This window comes from Protopterus annectens, chromosome 10.part0 (assembly GCF_019279795.1).
Source record: "Protopterus annectens isolate FY-2018-M chromosome 10.part0, PAN1.0, whole genome shotgun sequence".
NCBI lineage: Eukaryota > Metazoa > Chordata > Ceratodontiformes > Protopteridae > Protopterus > Protopterus annectens.
In genome coordinates this window covers 1,374,376,546-1,374,401,408 of record NC_056744.1, presented here as the reverse complement: position 1 = coordinate 1,374,401,408, position 24,863 = coordinate 1,374,376,546, and the positions used below count along the sequence as shown (strand labels likewise).

The 24,863-nt window shown below is 37.0% G+C and overlaps 1 protein-coding gene across 1 annotated transcript in view; it reads right to left on the bottom strand.

The window, feature by feature from the left end:
- LOC122814283 (calcium-activated chloride channel regulator 1-like) overlaps window positions 1–24,863 on the bottom strand; it is a 2,127,707-nt gene that overhangs the window by 1,545,359 nt on the left and 557,485 nt on the right. The gene's annotated exons all lie outside the window — the stretch shown is intronic.

The following is a 24,863-nucleotide window of genomic DNA, read 5'->3' as shown; positions in this document are numbered from 1 at the left end:
ATATATACAGTGGTGGTTCAAAAGGGAAAGGATAAGTGCAAATAGAGTCAACTTTCAACTACAACTGAGGTAAAAATAAATCAACAAATATAAAACAAAACCCTCTAAAGGAGGAACCAAAATGCCTCAACTCAGATAATGTTTTTTAAATTAATTTTTGAATGCTTGTGGAGCTCTTCTCCCCGCACCTCCATTGAAAAGTTATTTTTGACCAGTTAGACATTCTCAGTAACAAATGGAAATAAATATAAATTAATTAAAAATGGACTTAATCATCATAATAAAACTAATAATAAAACAAAATCAATCCTTTATATAATTATCAAAACCATCATGTGACAGTATCCAGTACTGAAAATACAAAGTTTTTATCCCCAGCACTGTTAGAGTCCTTTTGCTTAACTGGAAATTGATGGGTTATAAGAAATTGTGATTTTTAATACTGGAAACTGTTCATTTGACTGTAAGAGGAGAAGATATTGTGTCTAGAAAAGTTGTAAATGGAAAAAGCTGTTAAGAGATCAGGCAGCGTACCAAAACAGCACCACTTACGGTGGTCATTTTGGGGAATCAGAATTCAGACTTTTTTTAGTACTGGATGCTGTTCACTCTACTCCAAAGGGAGGAGACTTTGAGACATTAGTTGAAGAAAGGGGTTCAATGTGGTAGTTAGAAATAAATGCAGATAATTTAATTTTCCAGAATTATGTGATCATCAATTATAAAAAGTTTTTCTTTTTTTTTAACAAAGACCTTTAAGATGAATTGGATTATCATCTGAATTCTGTCACAAGATAATTTCACTAACTATTCAAAGGACTGGTTATATTTGTTATATTATTCTGAAGAGTCTATTGTTAATAATGTCTTTTTAAACATGGGTTAAGAAATTAGTTGTATTGGATGTTGTAATGGTTTGTGTTTTAGTACTAAGATGCAATGATTTCACTCTCAGTTGATTTATTTGAGTAGCATTAGCTCTGTCCTGCTTGACCAGGAGGGATCAATAGTTTCAGAGTTTAGCAAAAATTTACTCTTGTCTGTAGGTAATGGAAGATTTACCCACAACTGATATAGTCTAATCTTGATGGAGAAATCAGAGTAATCCAAGTAATCACATGAAACCAAACAGTAATAAATCCTGCATTGCCCACACACATGAGCAGATTATTGCTTTAATACAATGACACTATTGAAAGAGAAATTGTTTATCTTTTTTAATATAAGGTCATTGTATGATGACACTTTAGTCATCTTAGTATTGGATGGCATATCCTTCTTTCTTGTCCGAGATGGCTTAAACAAATAGTACACATGCATTCAGCATTTACCTTCCAATTCTTGCATAAAATAATGAAGTATCTGTGGTATTGCATTTTATTTTAGTCAAATAGACAGACAGACAAAATAAGTAATAATAGACGTGGAAAGAAAGTCAGGCACAGTTCCATGGCTAGTAACAAAGTCAGTCACTCCCAAGGCTTAAAAAAAGATTCTTTAATAAAATGATGAGTGCTTTTACAGTTACAAATTGCTTCTTTAGATCAAAGAACTAAAATCACATGACATGATTTAAAGCATTTATATTATGCAGTCGAAAACTGAAATGTTCGACAATGTAATGATCAACACCAAAATGTCGAAACCATAGAAAGTTGATCTGTAAAAAAAACAAACAAACACCCAAACAAATAAATTGCTCTATGCAGGGGGGCAAGCCCCCCCCTGCACCTCCCACACCCCTGCTACTTAAATATACCAACTCTGAGACCACACTACATTGAAGTAAATGGAAATCTCCCCTTACAGAGATTTTCATTTAAACGTGCGATGTCTTTCTCTCTTGACATTTTGGTGCTGACAATATCAGCTTCGATATTGTCGGCATTCGACAACATGAAGTAGACCCAATTTAAACATAAAATGCCCTATTAAATTAGCATACATATCCCAACAATATAAAAATAAAGATAGAGGCAGAATAAAAAATAGAGGTATATAGGCAGATTCAATTCCTTAAAGGTCTGCTGTTGAGTTCAGGCTTTAGGGGTACTACATCATTTAAACCTGAGCCCCTATGTGCTCTCAATTTCAAAATCCATTGTGTTCCACTACGTTCATTAATATTTCTTAAATCACCTAATTTCATGCCTTCTTTCATCACCCCAAAGCCTGAAACAAAAATTTATGTCCATCCACTTCTTGCTTGCTATGCTTTGCTAATGCGCTATACTCAAATCCCTTTTTCGTACAGTATTTGTGATCCCTTATACTTTCACAGAGATATCTATTGGTCTTACCTACATAGAATTTGTTGCAAATTACACAGTGAGCCAGGTACACTAGATTTTTGGTATTACAATCAGCTTTAGTGTTAATCTTGATATTTTTGCCAAAATCTGGATGTTTACGTAAAGGGGATTCAATATATGTGATCACAAAAATTACAAGCCCCACATCTTTTAGTACCTATACCCACATCTTCTTTTCTACCATCTTTGATCTAACATAGTTGCCTCTTCAGGGATTTCTTATTTTTAAAACTAAAAGCTGTTTTATGATCCACTATTTCACTTATATTTTCATCCATTTTAAGGATGCGCCAGTGCTTATTCACTATTTTTCCAATATCATGCATTTCACTGCTGTATGTTAAAGTGAAAGACAATTTATATCCTCTACTATTGTCCCTAGACTTACTGCTTCTTCTAGGTGATGAAAAGCATGGTTTCCCCAAATCACCTCTCTCTTTCTTTACTGTTTCATACATCTTCCATATCTCAGTCTCATTGTATCACCTCTTTTTAAATTCCTCACCAATCAGTTCCAAACCTGTCTCAAATTAAGCTTCATCTACCATAAGCCTGGAAACACATGCCATTTGTTCCTTAAGGAAATTTGAAAAAATATATCCCAGATGTATGCTATTCCTGTGCAAGTAGGAAGGAAAATAGCATTCTTTTCTATATACCTTAGTAAAAATTGTGTTGTGTGTTGCATCCCTTTCGACCTGTACATCAAGATAATCTATACTAACAGAAGAGCATTTAACAGTAAATTTAAGAAATTAATTACTAGCATTTATCTTTTCCATGAAGCTGTGTAATTCATTATCAGTGCCCTTCCATAACAGAAATAAATCATCCACAAAATGTCAAAAGAATGTAATATTACCTCCTATTATTGGCAATATATTCTGACATTCCCACTCTGCCATCACCAGGTTGGCATAGCTATTGGCACATAGAGTACCCATAGCTATGCCAGCAACCTGTAGATAATAATTGGTCAAAAATAAACACATTGTGGTCTCTTATTATCTCTATTAGAAAGTAAATCAAATCTATGTGACTCAAAGTATAGTCACTACTCCTACTAAGAAACAGTTTCATCATTTCTATTCCACAAGTATTAGGAATTACAGTGAAGAAAGATATTACATCCATGGTGACAAACAGGTCAAAATTACATTGCTGATTTTCTTTAAAATGTGCATACAAGTCTTGTAAAAAATGTTTACTGTCTTTTAGTGCTGGTTCATATTTGTCTAAAATGGGTCTAACTGTTTTTCCAGATATATGGAGAGGGATTCTGTGAGCCAATTGGCCACCGATACAATGAGTCTGAACTGAGGAGAAACAAGATCTTTATGTATTTTGGGTAGTCCATACAGATTAGGTACTACAAGTTCTTCTTTTATAAAGTACTGAAACAATTCTCTAGAAATAATACCTAATTGCAAACATTCCATAAGCGATAGTTGAATTTGCTCTTTCATACTATCTATTATACTTCTATCAATCTTTTTATAAGTAGTTCCATTACTCAGCATAACTCTCATAGTGTTAAAGTAATAGTTTCTATTCGTTATTACCACTGTCCTGCCTTTATTTGTGGGTCTGATCACTACTGTGTCATCATTCTGTAATACAGCAAGGGCTTTTTTTCTCTTCTGCGTTTAAATTAACAGACCTCTTGCTTTTACTTGTATTTCCATTAAATAATTGGTAAATGTCCTCCTCACACAATTTCATAAACACCTCTAAAATAGGATTTGTTGGAGGCACAAAAGCACTGGGTTTCCTAAATAAACATGCAGCATTGTTAAAACATTCACCATTAAACATTATTTTCAATGATAAGTTCCATACGAATAGTCTAAATTCTAACAATGTCTCTGATAAATCAGCAGATTGTGCAGCAATTGAAGAAAGTCCTTTATTCAGTACCTTTAGCTCTGCTTCATTCAGTATTCTATCCAGAATATTTCACACTACCTCTCATTGTTCAAATTCCACATCTTTTTGAGTGTTTTTGATCAGAAGCTTGCTGGAACAGAAGTTAAAACCTAGAATTGAACTTAGTTTAGGAACAAGACCCTGTGGAAGTTGTAAACATGTCCCTATATTAACAAAGAAAATTGTATTATTTTGAATAATAAGTTTAGGAGTAAGGTACAGTTTATCAAAGGGAATTGCTTGAGTAGGGGGGTGGTATACTTGGCAGTCTGTGCCACGTGTTCTACATTCTATGTAGGAAAGACAGAGCGAGCCTTAAAATATAGAATGTACGAACATGGAAATGATGTTAGATGTTAAGAATAAGTATTTTTCCAAATGTCCTTAAGAGACAAATGACACGTTTCCAGACTTATTGTAGATGAAGCTGAATTTGAGACAGGTTTGGAACAGAGTGATAAGAAATTTAAAAAGGGGGGATGCAATAAGACTGAGATAGGAAGATGTCAGAAACAGTAAAGAAAGAGAGAGGTGATTTGGGGAAACCATGCTTTTCATCACCTAGAAGAAGCAATAAGTCTAGGGACAATAGTAGAGGAGATAAATTGTCTTTCACTTTAACATACAGCAGTGAAATACATGATATTAGAAAAATAGTGGCAGATCCTTAAAATGGATGAAAATATAAGTGAAATAGTGGATCATAAACCAGCTTTTAGTTATAAAAAATAAGAAATCCCTGAAGAGACAACCATGTTATCCAAAGATCAAAGATGGTAGAAAAGAAGATGTGGGTATAGGTACTAAAAGATGTGGAGCTTGTAATTTTTGTGATCACATATATTGAATCCCCTTTACTTAAACATCCAGATTTTGGCAAAAATATCAAGATTAACACTAAAGCTGATTGTAATACCAAAAATATAGTGTACCTGGCTCACTGTGTAGTCTTCAACAAATTCTGTGTAGGTAAGACCAATAGATATCTCTATGAATGTATAAGGGATCACGAATACTGTGCGAAAAAGGGATTTGAGTATAGTGTATTAGCAAAGCATAGCAAGCAAGAAGGGGATGGACATAAATTTTTGTTTCAGGCTTTAGAGATGATGAAAGAAGGTATGAGATCAGGTGATTTAACAAATATTACTGAACATAGTGAAACACGATGGATTTTGAAATTAAGAGCATATAGAGGCTCAGGTTTAAATGATGTAGTACTCCTAAAGCCTGAACTTAACATCAGACCTTTAAGGAAATAAATCTGCCTATATACCTTTATCTTTACTTCTGGCTCTATCTTTGTTTTTGTATTGTTGGGATATATATGTTTCTTTTATAGGGCATTTTATGTTTAAATAATGTCATGTAATTTCTTTCTGCAAGTGGAATTAGATAATTAATTGATTGATTTTATTAGAGTGCTATATTTAAGAAGCCATTTCTTTTGTAGTTCTTTGATCTGAAGAAGCAATTTGTAATTGTGGAAGCGCTCATAATTTTATTAAAGCATCTTGATTTAAGCCTTGGGAGTGACTGACCTTGTTAGCAGGTGTGGAAATGTGCCTGACTTTTTTTCCACAGAGTTACTTTTGTTTCTGGCAGAGCTTATCATTTGGAGGTATTTCTTCTAATTTGTTGTTGGTAAATAATAATACATGTTAATCATACAATCTCAAGGATAAGTTGATATGGTGATGCCTAATTAATGCTACTCTCCTGGAGGTGTCTGCTTGGGCTACAATGTTTTAGAAGATAGGACTGAAAAAGGGTGGTTAGTTGGATGGAGTTAATTTCAGATGGTTTTGAAATTGGAGAAAGAAGGCGTCAGTGATCTAAGACTCTTGGATTTCTTTTATTATTTTTTGTCAAAGGTCTGGCAGCAGAGAAGGTGAGGGATTTGATATTGAGGAGTGTGTATACAAGGAAAGCTATAGTAGTGTTGTTCTATGATTTACTTGCAATCATTTAGCCTTGACAATATATATATATATATATATATATATATATATATATATATATATATATATATATATACATATATACATGTGTGCATAGTATGCTGAATCATTTGAGCATACAATAATGAGAAGAAAACAAAGACTGTTTGAGCATATAATAGTAATAAAACTAAAACATTAACATGTTACATATGAATAGCCGACATACATAATATAGTTATGCTACAGGCAATGCAATGATATAAAAAATCTTTCAAATGTAGATCAAAATGAGTGTTTAGACAAACAAAGTTTATACCCACAGTATTTTATAATAGTAGGCCAGTGGTAAAGTAAACATTCTTAACAAGGTACACATGAGGAGAATATGAAACAGTGTATGTGGCCAAGTAGATGCAACTGTACAGTGTAAGATAAATAGTCATTTTAGAACAGGATAGTTTTGGGAAAAAAAATAGGTGTGCTGCACAAGCAAAGCCATGAAAGCTTTAAGTGTTGTTTCAGCAGTAAAATGAGGGAGTTTAAGTTGATAGTCTGAGAGAGACAGGGGAATATAATTCTAAAATATAGAGCTGTGATAGGAATGCAGTGACTCACTTGCAGTATTGTTTGATTTAATTGGGTGCAGTAAGAATTTATCAAAAGAGGAAAGAGTCCTAGATGGGGGATAAGGTAGATAATATTTTAGTGTTAAGCATTTTTCAGGTGTGAAAATCAGAGTGTGAACACTTTTAGTCATGTGAATATTAGATAATGAGGCAAATCAAACCACTTTATCTGTTTTAGTTCCATGCAGTGATAGGATCTATAGGGAATATCAGCTACAACTTTAACTATTTTGTTGTAGCATTTTTCTAGCATGGGTATTTGGGAGGGCTGGCAAATACAGGAGTAGCATAAAGGATTGTTGGTACCATCAAAGTAGAGACAATCACTGGCCTACCTTGGCCAATCAGGTAAGGTTTAGCTTGATATAATGTGCCACGTTTTTTCTGTGTTTTGCTGACAGCTTGCTCTAGGTGGTGACCAAATTTCATGGCATCATCTATGATGCCACCTAGGTTCTTAATATGAGTTTTGGTGTGGTTCGAAGAAGAAATGGTGAAGTGAGGTTTGTCATTAGAGTATTCTGTAGGTATGAACAGAATGATTTTGGTCTGCTTAGGACTTAATGTAATTGAGAATTACAGATCCATGTTTCGATAGATTCGAAGGATTCCTGTGTTCCGTTTGAAGTAGTAGTTTTTTGGCAGTGCAGCTGAGTGACGACTCATATTCATACTGAATAATAGTAGCATGTTTGCTTGTTATATGTAGGTTGTTTGTGAAAACACTGAATAGCAAGTGACCAAGGACAGATCCCTAAGGCACCCCTATATGCACTGAAGGAAACAGAAAAACTCTTTTGATGAAGTAACTGTTGAATCACTTCTATGTTAAATGATCAAACAACTAAAACAATGAATGTCAGTTTATTGAGACAAAAGCATCAAACATTTTAATTATCAAATGTTGACTTCATCAAATCTCAATGCATTGAATCATAACAGCTGTCCAACAGCTGCAATGTTATCACCTTACATGTTACTTTTGTTATATATAACATGAAGGTAGTAAATATGTATATTAATTCTAACTTATGTGTTTATTATACTGTTTGTGGTAACACAATTTTCTAAGACTTTGAATAGAGTGGACAGAATGCCTATTGGCCTATAATTGGAGATATCAGTAAGGAGCTGCAACTGAGTAGGAGAAGGATGACAGATTTTTCCAGTTTTAGGGATGCAGCTTTCTGTGATGGATTGTTTAATTAGGATGGATAGTGGGTAAGCTAGGGTGTCTACTGTAAGTTTAACATACTCTTCTGGAAGATTGTTTGGGGCAAATGTAGGTGGCTTTAGTTTGTGAAGCTATATCCTATGAGATGTAGACAAAGGTTCAAAATCAAATATATTGAGACTATTTGTTGACTCCGGAGGGGATATGGTGTTACAGGTAGTAGTGTTAAGAGGGAAGATATTGTGTTAATAAAATGTGTATTGAATTGGCTGGCAATGCTGATATTAATGTAGTTAGTAGAGAGGGCTGATTGGGTAGTGTATCTATGATGTATAAGTTTGTTGATGGGGACTAAAAAAGTATGGAGTCATTTTCCTTATTATGTTGTGTTTGCGTAATATGTTTTCTTGTTCAAGTTTTGTTTTGTGTTTTGCTGTGATTCATACTTGTTTATAGTTTGGAGAATGGACTGAGATTTAGTTTGTTTTCAAGTATTCCAAGCTCTATCACTTTCTTACATTATCATTTTTTTCGAGTTAACCATAGTGCAGGGTTGACTTTAACTCTTTAATGAAGAGAAATATATAATTAAAGTATGTGACAGTGTCATCTAAAGACAAAGTATGAAGGTTTCCAGTTAATGTATCTTTAGCCAAAAAGGAAACCATCTTTATTGAAATATGAGTTTACGTGCTGATTACATTGGTGGTGTTTCACGGAGATGTTTAGCTGCCTAATTCTAAAAGTAGAGACATGATCACTTATGTATGGAGTCAGGGAGAGAGCCTGAGGTGAAAATTATTATTTGAAGAATATGTGACGATCCAATCAATGGTCAAGCTATTATTACAGGCTTTAGTGAATTGAGTAGGAGTGAAGATGAAGACAGTAAAGCCATATAAATTGATTATATTACTGTTGGATTTTTAATAATAGTTTGCCAATCTGTATTGAAATCCTGTAGTAATATAGTTTCTTGTAAGATATTTACTGAGCTAATGATGGGATTTCCTCTGTACTATCTGTGTTGTTACCTGGGGGAATGTAGATAGCAATGATGCACAATTACTTATAGTTATTAAGTTTAAGTGGGAACACCAAAATAGCGATTTTAGTAGCTATGGGGTAATTGGAGGGTGTTACTGTAGATTATTGGCATGCTCCCTGCTTTTTTGTTTGTTCTATCTAATCTATGCATATTGTACCCTGGTTGTAGGATCCTCTCATCTTTTATATCTTGTTTTATTCAGGTTTCAGTTATGACCATGATGTTAGGGTAATGGAGGGCAGTCCAAGCATGGACCTCTGTGAGTTGTTTCTAATGCTTCTGAGGTTAATGCTGTAAAGGTGCAAGTTACTGGCATTAGAGGCTAGGCATAACATGCAGGGTATATTAGTGGTGGTGGTTTGGCAAACATTTTGTGGAGGACTGAGAGGCTTGTAGGAATTTGACAATCCTTTTGTGATGGATGGATGGATGGATGGAGGGAGGGAGGGAGGGAGGGAGGGAGGGAGTGGAGCTGAGTTTGCATGAATATCTCCACAGAAATTAATTATGTGAGGGTGGCTGAGGTAGTGGAGGAGCTGTTTAAGTTTGATTTTTTGTTTTATGGCAATTTTGTAGAGAATGGGATTGTGAAATGATTAGTTTGGTTTGAAAAGGTGGACAGTAGAGAAGCTGATTAGGCTAGATGTGATATGGAAATGACACTGAGTTCATTTTGAGTTAGGAAATCAGATATTTTAAATATTTTGGAGTTGTTGATGAAAAGATATTGGGTGTGTGAGCAATAAAATAGGGGTTAGACTAAGAAGTTGCCAAGGAACCATTTTGATCAATGTAGGCAAGGTGAGGGGAGGTATAAAGTGTTGGACAATTGTGAAGCATGCATGCAATTTGGACAAAAAGGTAGGTAGTGTGCTTGGATAACTAAGGGATTGAAATATATGGGGTAGTTGTTGAAGGGAGATTTGGAAAAAACTGTGAATTGGAGGTAGGAGGTATGAGTTTGATAGGAGAAAAAAATTGAACAGCATTTTGATGGGATTACTGGAGAGGGAAGATGAAGAGATAATACAAAGAAAAGTGAGTAGGTGTTATTTACAGTTGAAAGAATGTGTTTAGAATACAAAGTGTGATTTTTGGTAATGTCAGATGACTGGAGTGGGATGGTGCTGATTTTTGACTGGGTATCATGCTTGGGAGGAGATTGCTTACTTATAAACTACATTACAATATAAATATTACATATATGCTCACCCACAGTCATACATAAAAGCAAAGTACAAAAACAATGCAAGGTAGTTCATCAGTTCCATGCAGTCCATTTTAAATAAATAAAACAAATGAATATATCCTAAAGTGTATGTATCTCACAACTTAGCTGCTTTAATTCTCAAACTACTATTAATCGAAATAGTGACTGTTTAGAGGATATGTTGGAGATTAGGGAATTAAGGTGGTAGCATTTGCTTAATGCATCCTTAACTCTAGGCTTAAATGCCACACTAAGGGATTGAGATGCAATCGAAGGGGATAACCAGGAATGACTCTAGAAATAACAGTATATCTCTCTCTCTCTCTCTCTCTCTCTCTCTCTCTCTCTCTCTCTCTCTATATATATATATATATATATATATATATATGGATCTAGGATGTTTGCTCAAGTGAGCAAGCGACCAAAACCCAAATAGCTGGACATACTTACATGAAAGTGCTTTTCACCGAAGAAGCACTTTCGTGTAAGTATGCCTGCTGCTGAGGCTGTACTACAGTGCGGGTAAGGGCAATTTCCCTTTTCCCCACTGTAGTGCTGTCTCGGAGAGAGAATATTAAAGTAGTGGGGGTGTGGGGGGCACAGCCCCCCACATGGGGGTTGCATGGGGCGAAGCCCCTTGCTAAAATGTAAATGTAGTGTTTTATTTTTTTTGTAACAAGCTTTAACGAAAACACTTTTTTGAATAAAAGTGCTTTTGTTAAAGTGTGTTCAGTTATTATGGATTTGGACGTTTGCTCACTCGAGTAAACTTCCTAGATCCATATATATATATATATATATATATATATATATATATATATATATGTATATCTATATATATATATATATATATATATATATATATATATATCTATATATATATCTATATATATATATATATATATATATATATATATATATATATATATATATATATATATATATATATATATATATATATTTATATATATATATATATATATATATATATATATATATATATATCCATATATGTATATATATATATATATATATATATATATATATATGTATATATATATATATATATATATATATATATATATATACATACATTCATATAACAATGATTCATAATACTGTATATATATATATATATATATATATATATATATGGGAACACTACACAATCTCGAAAGTTTGAAATCTCGAATTTTAAACTATCGAGACCAGAATGTCAAAACCCTGCAATACCGAAAGATCAGAAGCGCGAATTTCAAAACCCCAATGATTGAAAATGTTGAAATTCGCAGTTCTGGTGTTGCAGTTTGTGAATGGGTAGGTGGTAGGTAAGGTAAGTATTTCTGTGTGTGTGTTGGTTAGGGGTTGTAGTGTGTTTGTAAATGTGAGTTGTGAATGTGATGTGCGTGTGCGAGGGGAATGGTGGTCTGTGGTGTTTTTTTTCATGTGTGTCTGTGTAGTGCGACCTTGGAGTTAGAATATTTAAGTAGGGGGGTGTGGGTTTGCTTGTTTGTGCTCTGGGGAGGGTGTGTGAATGTATATGTGTGTATTGCATGTTTGGTATAGTTTTCGCGATTTTGAATTTCGCGGTTTTAGTTTTTCGGTGTTTTGGTGTTTCGGGTCTTTGGTCTCGGTATTTTGGGCACCGAGAATGTGTGCGTTTGGGATTTAGTAGGGGATATATATATATATATATATATATATATATATATATATATATATATATATACATACACTATTTTTGAAGAAACCCATAAAAACTTCATCACAAGGAAAGTAAAGAAAAAAAGTTCCAGGCACTTAAGGATCCAAGCTGCTGACAGCAAACCCTAACTGGCTAGAAAAGCAAGGGTAAACTGCTGACAGCAGTGTTGCTTACTAAACTCATTACATCCCCACCAAAATTAAAACTTAAATCCAAAGATCACTTGCAAAAAAATTAATAAAATTAAATCTGCCTACACAAAAACTAACAGTAACTACAAACAAAATCAAAATAATCTAGCATAGTAACACACAGTGCCCTCACTAATGACAATATTCTGTATAAAAGACTAGAATATACCCACCAAAAATTAATTACTATCCCCCCAGCACTCATAAATCATATATAGTGATATAGCCCAAATAACATCCAGGCAAAGGGCATAAAGGTTACACAGACAAACCATTTAGTAAAAAGTTCAAGAAAGACTTAGCCAAGCAGAAGTCTTCACTGTGTGCTTTCTTAAACCTTCTGCAGTGAAGCTCCATGAGATATATGCAAATTAACCCTTAAGGCCATATTAGTGTTTCAGCTTCACAAGTTCTGAATGCCTATAACTTTTTACTTTTTTTTTGTAAGTGTTTAGGGGTACAAGCTGGTAAATTAAGCCACCCCTCACATTCAGAAGCCATATCTTTAAGGGTTCATTTGCATATATTTCAAGGGCCTCCACTACAGAATATTTATGGTATAATACAATGAAGAATTTTTACTGAATGGTTTATCTTTGTAATCGTTTTACCTTTTGTTTGTGTATATATATATATATATATATATATATTTATATATATATATATATATATATATATATATATATATATATATATATACGCATATGTATATGTGTCCCCTTTACATGGTCGACATTTCACAATGTTGACATTCATATGGCTGAGACCATATGATCGACATTTGAAACGGCGACCATGAGGAACCGGCATTTCCGTACAGTGCGGAATGGAGTTTGTGTATTTAAGTTCCAGAGGGTGTGGGGAGCAGAGCCCCCGATGGGGGGGTGCTGTGGGGCGGAGAACCATTGCTAGCAGTGTGAAGGTAAGTTTCTTTTTGTTTTTTACTGTTTACTTGTATGGTCGACATTTCAGATGTCGATCATATGGTCTCGGCGATATGAAATTCGACATTGTGAAATGTCGACCATATCAAGTAGACCCATCTATATATATACACACACACACATATATATATATATATATATATATATATATATATATATATATATATATATATATATACATATATATATGTGTGTGTGTGTGTGTGTGTGTATATATATATATATATATATATATATATATATATATATATATATTATATATATATATATACACACACACACTCACATAGGGTCTATATTACGTGATCAAATAATTAGGTGATTGAACACCTAAACATCGACCACGTAATATCGAACTGCAGAATAGAAAATGCCGCCTGGAAATGAATAAGGTTGTCACCCATCCCGTTGTCAGCGGGATACTCACGGGTTGAGCTGCTTCATCCCGTTGCCCACTGTGCAAAGTAGTGGGACTTGAAAAGTCCCACTTTTCAATTGAACTGAATTACCGTGGAAAAGCCGCAATTACGTCTGTTTTTTCCATGGCAATTCAGTTACGTCACCAAACCGGACCTGCAGGCAAACCTGCTGCGTGTTAGGTCCAGGTGCTTTAATTTGTGCAGCAATTGGCTGCAATTCATGAAAGGGATGGGGATTGTGGCAGGAAGAGCCCTGCAAAGATCACGGCTGTAGGAGCACTTTGTTTTAAGCGCTTCTACAGCTGCTAAAAAAACGAGATTTGTTTTTTTTTTTTTTTTTGTATTATACTAAGAGAAATTAAAAGTAACAGTGTAATACAAAAATAAGTTATTTTTTCTTTCTCTTCATATTATGTCATTGCTGAATATGTTATAAGTGAAGGCAATGCAGATTATTTTAAATTTAGAGCACATGACATAATTGACATGAATGAGGAGGTGGAGATTGTATTATATAACTACTGAAGCAAGAGAATATTAATGGATTACATTAATCTGAGCAGATAGATGTCTCAGCCTCAGTTCTGCTGTCAGCATCAAACCTGTCTTAAAAATGAAACACATTGGTTAATCATTAAGTAAGGATCTTGTTTTAATGTGTGTTTTAAGTAATGGTTCTATATGAAATGTGATCATAGGATGTTATAGTAAGAACTAAAGAAGACCTAAAGAAACACTGATAGTGTGAAAGATTGTCATTTATTACTTGTGTTTTCAGTTTTATAAAGAAAATATATATATATATATATATATATATATATATATATATATATATATATATATATATATATATATATATATATATTTTTTTGTCTAATGAGCCAGCCATTCATTCATGCATGCAGCCAGCCAGCCATTCATCCATCCAGTCAGCCATCCATTCATCCAGCCAGTCAGCCATCCATTCATCCAACCAGCCAGTCAGCCATCCATTCATCCAACCAGCCAGCCAGCCATTCATTCATCCAGCCAGCCATCCATTCATGCAGCCTTCCATCCATTCATGCAGCCAGTCATTTATTCATGCAGCCAGCCATCCATTCATGCAGCCAGCCATCCATTCATGCAGCCAGCCATCCATTCATGCAGCCAGCCATCCATCCAACCAGGCATCTATTCATTCAGCCATCCATCCATCCAGTCATTCATCCATCCAGCTGCTATTCCCACCAACCAGCTAGCCACTCCAGCAGCCAGCCAGTCAGCTAGCCACTCCAGCAGCGGGCCAGCTAGCCATTCCTGCAGCCAGCTGGTCGGCTAGCTAGTCACTCCAGCAGCCATCAGTCATACCCACAACTGCATCTCCTTCACCGCTCCTTTGGTGACGTCATGGTAGAGGGTGTGGCCAGTGTCATATTGGCCACACCCCCATGCCCCACTTTGGCCTGCTTAAAAGGTGGCAAGCCTAGAAATGAATAAGGAGACGGTTACTGCTAGATGCTTTTCGGGTGCCAGGATCCTCCACATAACACAAGCACTCAGGTCACTCCAGAACAAGTACAAATATGACTATGTCATTCTCCATGTTGGTGTGAATGACCTGAGCCATACCTCCCTAGACTACATGAAAAGAGACATGGAAGAGCTCTCTGATCACATAGCATAGGCCAGTATGACCCTGACCCTGAGTAGCATCCTGCCCTCACCAAGAATGATACCACGGTATAAAGAAAAAAATTATCAATTTCAACAATTGGCTAAGTTTCTGGTGTCATTCAAAAGGGATCCAGTGTCTGTCTGCCTGGGATGACATTCTCGACAAGCAACGCTGCTTTGCTAGAGACAGCAATACACCTGTCACTCTTAGACTTTAGAATACTAGCCAAGGCTCTTGCCACCCCATATTGCCTTTTTTAGGCAAGGCTCAAGAGACAAACCCACCGCTGTAAATAGCACAAGTAACAAAAATCTGAGGGTAATACTACTCAATGCCAGACGTCTAAACCTCAAAATGCATGCACTTCAGGCACTCCTCAGTATGGAGAAAATTGATATATGTGCAGTAACAGAAACCTGGTTTAAGGCTCCAGAGAGCACCCCAGCACTACCAGGCTACAACTCATACCATACATTTTGGCCACAGAACCCGGACCGAAACACAAAAGGCAGGGGAGTATCCATATTCATCAAGGATACCCACAGCTCCAGGTTAGTGGCACAGCACAATGCTTCAGAGATTATCCATGTGCAACTAGCAGTGGGCAAAACTGCATTTCAGATTGTAGCTTGCTACAGATCACCCACCATGTCCCAGGACCCCCATTCCGCATTTCTGGAAACACTCGGTAACATAAAGGTCCTACCAAACACCCTAATATTGGGTGATTTCAACTACCCAAGCATTAACTGGAAGAACTACTCAGGTACTAACTCCCTTGCCTAAAATTTCCTAGAATTTATAAACTCAAACACCCTGGAACAACTATTCAACACTCCCACCAGAGGTGACAACATATTGGACCTGGTCATCACCAACATGGTCGACCGGTGTTCCACACCGGAGGTCAACCCCTCGCTTGTTAGATCTGACAATAAACAAATCACTTTGGATATCCACATTCTGCCCCCACCCCTGGACAAGGAAACCACTGTGAAAAACTTTTCAAAAGCAAACTTCACGTTACTTAAGACAGTGGTGGAAAGCTCCCATGCTAAAGGATAACTCTGTCCAAGCTGCAAAATCCTTTATTAATGCATTCTATGGGCACCTACAAGAATGCATGGATCATGCTATCCCAAGCAAAACCAAGACTCACTCCTCCAAGAAAAGGAAACCAGTCTGGTGGACCCCTGCCATAAACAAGCTATACAATAGAAGAAGGAAACTAGTACAGAAAACAGTAAAATCCCAAGAAGGGAAGACATCCCTGATCAGTATCAGCAAGAAACTACGATCCCTCATAAAATCGTCCAAGGCGAGCTTTGAAAGAAAACTTGCCAAGGACTCCAAAGGTAACCACAAGGCATTCTTTAGCTATGTCAAGAATCTAAGTGGCAATGCTGAGATCTGCTAGTTAGTGCAGAATGGCACAAAATACACTGAATCAACTGATATTGCCAACATCCTGGCAGACAGGTTCAGTGCAAACTTCACCCACCTCTCACCCCCAAAAGGGCCCATAACCATAGCAGAAGAATGTAGAGCAGCTGAAATCACAGACACTCAGGTTAAAATAGCCTTCTCCAAAGCCAAAAACACAGCATCAATGGGACCGGACGGTGTCCCAGGCTGCATCCTACACAAGCTCAAAGACAAACTAACCCCTCACCTAAACACACTGTTCAAACTCAGCCTCTCCACAGGCTACGTACCCATAGAGTGGTGCACAGCAACAGTTATTCTGCTCCACAAAGATGGAGCCACAACAGACCCCGGGAACTATCAGCCGATAAGCCTGACTAGGTTGGTCTGCAAGGCTATGGAGCGCTTCATCATGGAACTCATTAACAGAGACATTGGGAACCGCCAACACTGGACTCTACCCAGTTCAGCTTTGTTAAGGGCAGACCATGTCTCCTAAACCTGGTGGACTTCTTTGAGATAGTTACCAAGGCTATAGATGAGGGTAAGGTGGTACACACAGCCTACTTACACCTCGCAAAGGCCTTCAACACCATTCCCCATTCTGGTATTATAGACAAGCTCACCAGCCTGAACATAAAGCACTACATCACAAGATGGGTTGCCAGTTGGCTCATGGACAGAACCCACATGGTAAGAGTTGTGGGAGCTAGGTCTGACTCTAAACCGGTTACAAGTGGCATTCCCCAGGGCTCAGTCCTAGGACCCTCCTGTTCGGTATATACTTCTCAGAGGTACATACAAGTGCAGGAGGACTATGGCTGACCAAATTCACAGACAACTGAAAACTAGGGGCTATAATTGACTTACTGGCTGACACAGACATCCTCCAAAAGGGTCTCACTGAGACGGATACCTGGTGTCAAAATCATGGCAAAAAGTGCATAGTTATTCCCTTTGGAAATAACAAAGCACCCACAAACTACCACATAGGTGGTAGTCCCCTAAATATGGAAAATGTAATAAGGGATCTGGGGATCCAAGTAGACAGTAATCTCTCCTTTGATAATCAAATTGCCAAAGTGGTTAGAAAATCCTTCTATGTGGCCCACCTAATCACAAAAGGGTTTGCATCCAGATCAAAAGAGGTCATTGTGCCCCTGCACTCATCACTCATCAGAGCCATCATAGAGTACAAAGCCCCATTTGGAATGTACCTTACAAGACACCTGCAACAGCTGGAAAGACCACAGAAGTATCTCACCAAGAGGATCACTGGCCTCAAACAGATGCCCTACGCAGTTCGACTGTAGAAACTCCAGCTGTACTCAGTTGCATACCGTCTGCTCAGAGAGACATATAAGGCCATGTCCAACCCAGAATTGATGGACATGCTCCACCTAAAGAAAACCTTATCCTCTCAAGCCACATGCTGTAGGGATCTAAACCTCACCACAACAATAAATAGGATGTGCTGGAGGGATAGATTCCTGTCCCAGAGACTTCCCATGCTTTGGAACAAGATTCCAATCTACATTCGGCAGAGCTCCTTGCTAGCACTCTTCAAGAGAAACCTTGATGAGTGGATGGGAAACAGAAAGTTTACCCCAGGGATCACTTCAGTGGCTCTGCTGGACAGAGGCACAGGGAACTAATCTAAGGGGGCGGCGAAAGCCAACACATTCTGGCTAGGCTTATAAATGCCTTCAGGCAGATAACCTAGTACCTACCTATGAACCTATGAACCATTGGCCACAAAAAAAAGAAAATTAACTTTACAGCTAAACTAAGTGGGGAGCTTTGCCTCCCCACCCCCCTAACTAAACATACCAACTCTGACATCGCGCCACAGTGGAGAAAATGGCAAAATCCAGTGAACGGACAAGGGAAATCTTTCCCTGCATTAAATTGGGCATTCACAGTTTTTTTGCTTTCGATATTACGTAATCAATGATTGGGTCTATATTAGAACATCAAAGTTTTAGGTCTTCGAATGTTCTAATATTGACACCTAGTAACTGAAAACTGGTAAGACCGAAAATTTAGAACATCGAATTTTTTTTCCTAGGGAAAATATTCGCTGTTCCAAAACACATACACACGACACAAACACACCAAACAAACAGCAATCCACACACATGCACCTAAAATCTTACATCTAAACCTACACTAAACTGTACATACACCACTATCTACCCACTTACCTTAACCCAAACCCTAACCCTAAGGTCCGTCACTATCGCACACACACTTCACCCGTGCACTAACCCTAACTCACCTAACCCACCCTAACCCTCATGTCCAAACATTCGCACACTTTCCTGACCTGTGCCCTAACCCTAACCCTAACTCACCTATCCAACCCTAACCCTCACATCCACACAATTGCCCACTTACCTGAACCCGACCGTAACTTTCCATTGCAGAGCTGAAAATAGCGAAGCAACAGGAACGGACAGCCAAATTCTTTCCCTAGAAAAGAATTTGGTTATCTAAAACTTCGCTATTTTCAGCTTTCGCTTATTAGGTGTCGATATTAGAACATTCAAAGACCAGAAACTTCGATGTTCTAATATAGACCCCAATGATTGGATGTTTGATCACCTAATCACTCGATCACTTAATATAGACCCTATATATATATATATATATATATATATATATATATATATATATATATATGAATGATCCAGACTGAATCCACTAAGCATCAGCAACAGTAATGTCATCACGTTAACAACAACAAAATGTCCACACACATCAGTAAATGCTTCAAGGATTAACCTTAGACCATACAAAGTCAACTACATGTTTTTTGCAGGGGGCAAGCACCCCTGCACCCACCCATAGGAATTGTCGATCTTACATAGCTGTCAGTCATCTAACTAAAATATGAATAAACCAAAGACAGCGCACATAGTATCATCTTGCTTAGTCTCACACTTTGTGTTATTACCCCACAAAAACTGGAAGCACATCATATAATTAATGGAGTACTCAATGGATAATGATATCTGACATATTTTTGTTAATTTACATTAACATGAGATATAGAGCTTTTGTTGCAGATGTTCACAATGAAACATATTCATTGACAGAGACATTTGCTGTTACCCCAAGGAAATGTATGTGAGAGATAAAACCAATCTGTGATATTTTCCTCATGTATTGAAACTACAATCAACATTTCTGGGGTGAAATGAAAGATCGGTTTTCTCACCCAGTCTGATGAATTTCTAACACATTCCTAGATGACCATGTCCTACATCAATTACTAACAGCATATTATGTCAGGAGATGTTAAACAAGAACAGTATAGTAGGCAATGATGTCACAACAATGAATTGACAGAAATGACTTTATGACACTTGATGAAGAAAGACTGTTGAGTGCAGTTCTTGAAAATAGAGAGTATTTAGTTACATTTTTGAGAGAATTTCTTGCAAAACTGTTAATTGCCATACACCCTTGTTTAGAGCATTACTGTACGTCTTTTTAGCAGCTTCTCCTACACCTGATTCTCAGCCTTCATCTCCTGAAAGGCTGACAAATTTTACAAGGTTCAAGACTGACAAATATCCATACAAATACACTTTTACTGACCCTGCAGTTAACTCTGTAGACTTTGAAAAAGCAGGTAAATTAGCTTTAGCTTAAAACTCACTCAAAATGATGAAGATACCAGACACATATCTTAGGGAAAATTATTCTATTCAAGATATTTGTAGTCCCAAGAAAAGAATCAGATTGGAGATCTATTCTAGACCTCTCCAAAATCAACACCTTTTTGAGGGTTCCTTCCTTCAAAATGCCTACCCTTCAGACTTTTTGCCACTTCTACCCCCAAATGCTTTAGTGGTTACTCTAGACATAAAGGATATGTATTTACATATTTCTATCCACAGTGGTTACTCTAGACATAAAGGATATGTATTTATATATTTCTATCCACAAAAGTCAAAGAAAATATCTGTCATGGTCTTGCTCTATCAGTTTACTCCTTTGCCCTTTGGGCTTTCCACAGCACCAAGAGTATTTATGAAGTATCTGGCTCCAGCCCTAACCTTTTAAAGACTGCAAAGAATTCAGTTCTTTCCATATCGAGATGATTTTCTGATTCATGCTACTTCCATTTCAGAGGTTCTAAATTACTTGGACTTTTCTATAAACGTTTTCCAGAATCTAGAGTTTTCTCTCAGTGTCAAGAAATTCTAATTCATTCATCAAGAGTGCCTTACTAGGGTAATTTATAGATAACACAATACAATACAAACAGCATTTCTTCCACCAGACAAATAACAGCATACAAACCTACCTTCTGAACCTAGTAAAACAGTCAATCTCTGCCAGAGAGTTTATAAAAGCATTCGGGTCATGACTTCGACCATTCTCATAATCCCTTATGGTATCCTTGTTTTCATTTCTCCATATCTTTTGGATTTCTAATACCATGACTGGAATGGACCCCATTCTTTAATCAGAGTATGATTAAAGTTCATGAAATTAGTATTGTTTCAGTCGTTGATGTCAGCCAGAAGTGCTCTTCGCAGGGCCGCAATGTGTCTAGTTATGACTTCTGCAGTTTATGCAGAGTTACATATATTGGTAACATATCTAAATATGATTGCAGATTCTTTTTCTAAAATCCTGTTTCTCCTACTGCTATTGGAACTGTCTGAGTATCTTTCTTCCACATTGCTCTCATTTCTGCCTGCAAATCCTGATATTTTATGACTTTGTGTTTCTCTGTACAGAAGATACGGTAGTCAATGGGTGTAGCAATTTCAATGGTCAATGCTACTTTTGTCTTCTTTTCATGGGCCACTATATCCGATTTTCTCACATCTGTTTTTTGACATGTTGTTAAGGGGTGATCTCATGTGATGTAGATATCATCATTTTATATGTGGCTCATGTTTCCAGTGTTTTTCAGCTACATCAGCATTATAATGTTTGCACAATCCCCAGTGCAACAGTCTTGCCACATTATTATGCCTTTCAGTATACAGTCCTATTGCCATTAATATATTACAACCAGCAACAAGGTGTGCAACTGTTTCTAATTCTGTTTTACAAAACCTACATTTATCTATTTCTCCTGCATGTTCAATGGTATTTGTAAACCCATATGTAAGTAGCCCACTATATTGGGATGCCAATATTAACCTTTCATCTTTTGGTTTGAATTTGTCTCTCCTTAACCATTCCTGCATTCGATCCTGATCAACATGAGATTCTTCCAGGAGTTTTCTATACTTGCAGCTATATTTATGCATTTTCCACATTTCTTGCCTTCTCATCTGATCCTTCACCTTATATTCTTTCTTTTGTTTTTTGGCACATTTAATTGCTGCCTGATTTTTATCTACTTCTGGTTTGATTTCCATTCCCTCTTAACACAAATATGCTTCTGCTAGACTAAGAAGGAAAGCAATCTTAGATTTATTCTCCTCGTTTCAAAACTTTCCCTATGTTTGGGTCTTGTGAGGTCAGAAGATATGTATGCAATCCCACAATTACAGGTCTATACATGTAATCAATATCAAGGAGGCCTTTACCTCCTTCGTAATGGGGAATATATAATCTTGGTATGCACTGATTTTTATAAATCATTTGATGAGCATGAAGCATCCTTCTTGTTTTCCTGTCTAATCTATCCAACACCTTTTGGGGCCAATCAATCACTCCAAAACTATAAGTTGGACAGGAAGAGCAAATTGGTTTATAGCTTGAATTTTGTTCCTAGAAGTCAATGCTGTTTTCAGGATTAATTTAACTCTTCTAAAATATTCATAGAGGAGATTCCAGTGGTATCTCAACTAAGTCTAGATTCAGCACCACAATTCTCTCAAGCAACAAATTCAAGTTTTTCCTTGCCTGATTCAGAAACACTTGTAGTGGGCCAGTCAAGCTGAATCCAGTCTGGGGGGGGGTCCCTTTATACAGCCTCTTAGAGCTCACAGCATTGCAACAGTCGTTTTGGACTTTGCCTGGGGAGTTTGCTCCCAGGAAATGAAGGTTCAGGGTTTATGAAGCCCTTTACTAGAAAAAAGTCACATCAGTCTCAAAGATATGGTGGCCCTGATCAATGGTCTGAAAGCTCTGCACCAACTGTAGACATCAGGTAAGCCAATACCACAATCATGTGGTACATAAACAACAAACAAGATTGGATAAATTCATAGCCCCTCTGCAAACAAACCATGGCAGCTTGGGAAGTAGCCATTCAACACAATCTTTTTCTGCAAACAGTCTGCATTTCACGCCATCTGAAAACAATGGTAGACTCTTTAAGCAGCTCCAGGGTAGACACTCAAGAGTGGATTTTAAATAGAGATATTCCTTCAGCTCATCCTTCACTTCAGAGTTCTTTAAATACACTTGCTTGCATCAATAAAAAACAGGTAACTGCATCTACTTTGATGCAGGAATCCTCACAAACAAGCAATGGCAACAGATACTTTCTCAGTAGCTTGAAAGGCGAATGATTCTATATGCCTTTCCAACTTTTCCTGTGATTCTCAGAATGCATCAAAAGATAAGAAGAAAAAACCCAAAGATACTGCTACTGACCCCCTTTTTGACAAAACAATTTGCCCTCTCTTGCTTAAAGAACTGGCCGGGGGTCTTTGCCAGACTCTTCCTCTCTTGATGAATTTTCTTTCTCAAGACAAGGGGTCACTAATACATCCCAATTAACAGACAGTGAATCTCACAGTTTTGATGATAGTATTTTAATTCTTTTCAGACAACAGTTCTCTGAGGAAGTGCGTTAAATTTTAAGACAGTTTAGAAAACCTAACACCAGAAAGTATCATAAGCAGAAGTATACTAATGTAAAGGCAGAGAGTGCAGTCCGCTCCCCAGTTCAAACAATAAGGGAGTGCAGCCTTTGCGTGTAAACCAGAGCTGGATCCTTTAAGAAAGGGTGTTCTTCATTAAGGACACCCTCTGTGTATTTGTGTCCCTGCATGCGTCAACACACATGCCCTTTTGCTTACTCTTGTTCCTCGTTCTGTGTGTGGAACTTAAATACAACACCTACTGCTGCACCGCTACTCCTCTAACTCCTTGGAATAAGGTATTGTGACTGCTGCTACTACTCTTCTGTGTGTGTGTGCGTGTGTGCGTGTGTGTGTGTGTGTGTGTGTGCGTGCGTGCGTGTGTGTGTGTGTGTGTGTGTGTGTGTGTGTGTGTGCGTGCGTGCGTGTGTGTGTGTGTGTGTGTAAAATGTGCTGGAGTTTAGTTTCAGTGCATTTTCAAGGAATTGTGAGTTTAAGTGTATTTTCTAGGAACTGTGAGCTTCAAAGGAAGAGACGTATACTGTTACTAATGCTAAGTCTGCTTTCAATGTGAAAGTGCTTTTCTTAGCAAATGTTTATAGCACAACAGGTAGTTTTGATGCAAAGGGCTGTGGGTTGTACTCCTACAGATTATAGATGAATTGCTGATATTGTGTTGTACTTAAGGGGAGGAGGTACTGTGGTCCTGAGTGTGTCCTCCTTTGAATAAGATACCCAAACATCAGAATGTGTGTTGTACCTTTACAAGCCATTCCAGTATATGGGCACATGCAAGAGTCCCATTTTGAGTGAGCAGCCAGAATGAAAGCATGTATGTGTGATGTGTGTAGTAGTCAGTCAGTTAGTTTGTTTAGGTTTTATGTTCCAGTCATCCATCCTGATGTGTTTGTGTATAACAAACAACTGAAACGAACACCCAAGCCTCATCATCTTATTTGAATATACAAGACAAGCAACGTGGTGTCAGAAGTGGGATCCAAAGTGAAACTTCTTAAAAACCATGAGGCCTAATGTATAAAAAAGGCAAAACAACCATATTTTTTCAGTATGTGCTTCTTTGTGTATTAACTAAAGCTATTTGAAGTATCCAAAGTGTGCAAAGTGTTGGCAAGTGTATGCAGTATTACAGTACAGTTATTTCACAGAATACAGTTATTTTTGAAGAGATTGTTATGCAGTTGAACATTTTTCAAGTATCTGATGTATGTTAGAACATAATTACAAGGGGCAGGCCTATATTACTGTTTGTTTGCACGACAGAATGATTTTGCAGACCTGGTCACTTATGTTTGATAATAATGCAGAAATGTTGCAGAAAACTGGAGAGTGTTTGAGCAAGAATATGATATTTTCATACAGACTGCTTTTTCTGATAAAGATGCACATACAAAGCATTTATTCTGCTTAATATAGCTGGTTCAGAGGCCATTGTGAATGCACCTGCTGTGTATACAGAGGAGGGGGAAGACCACCATATTGT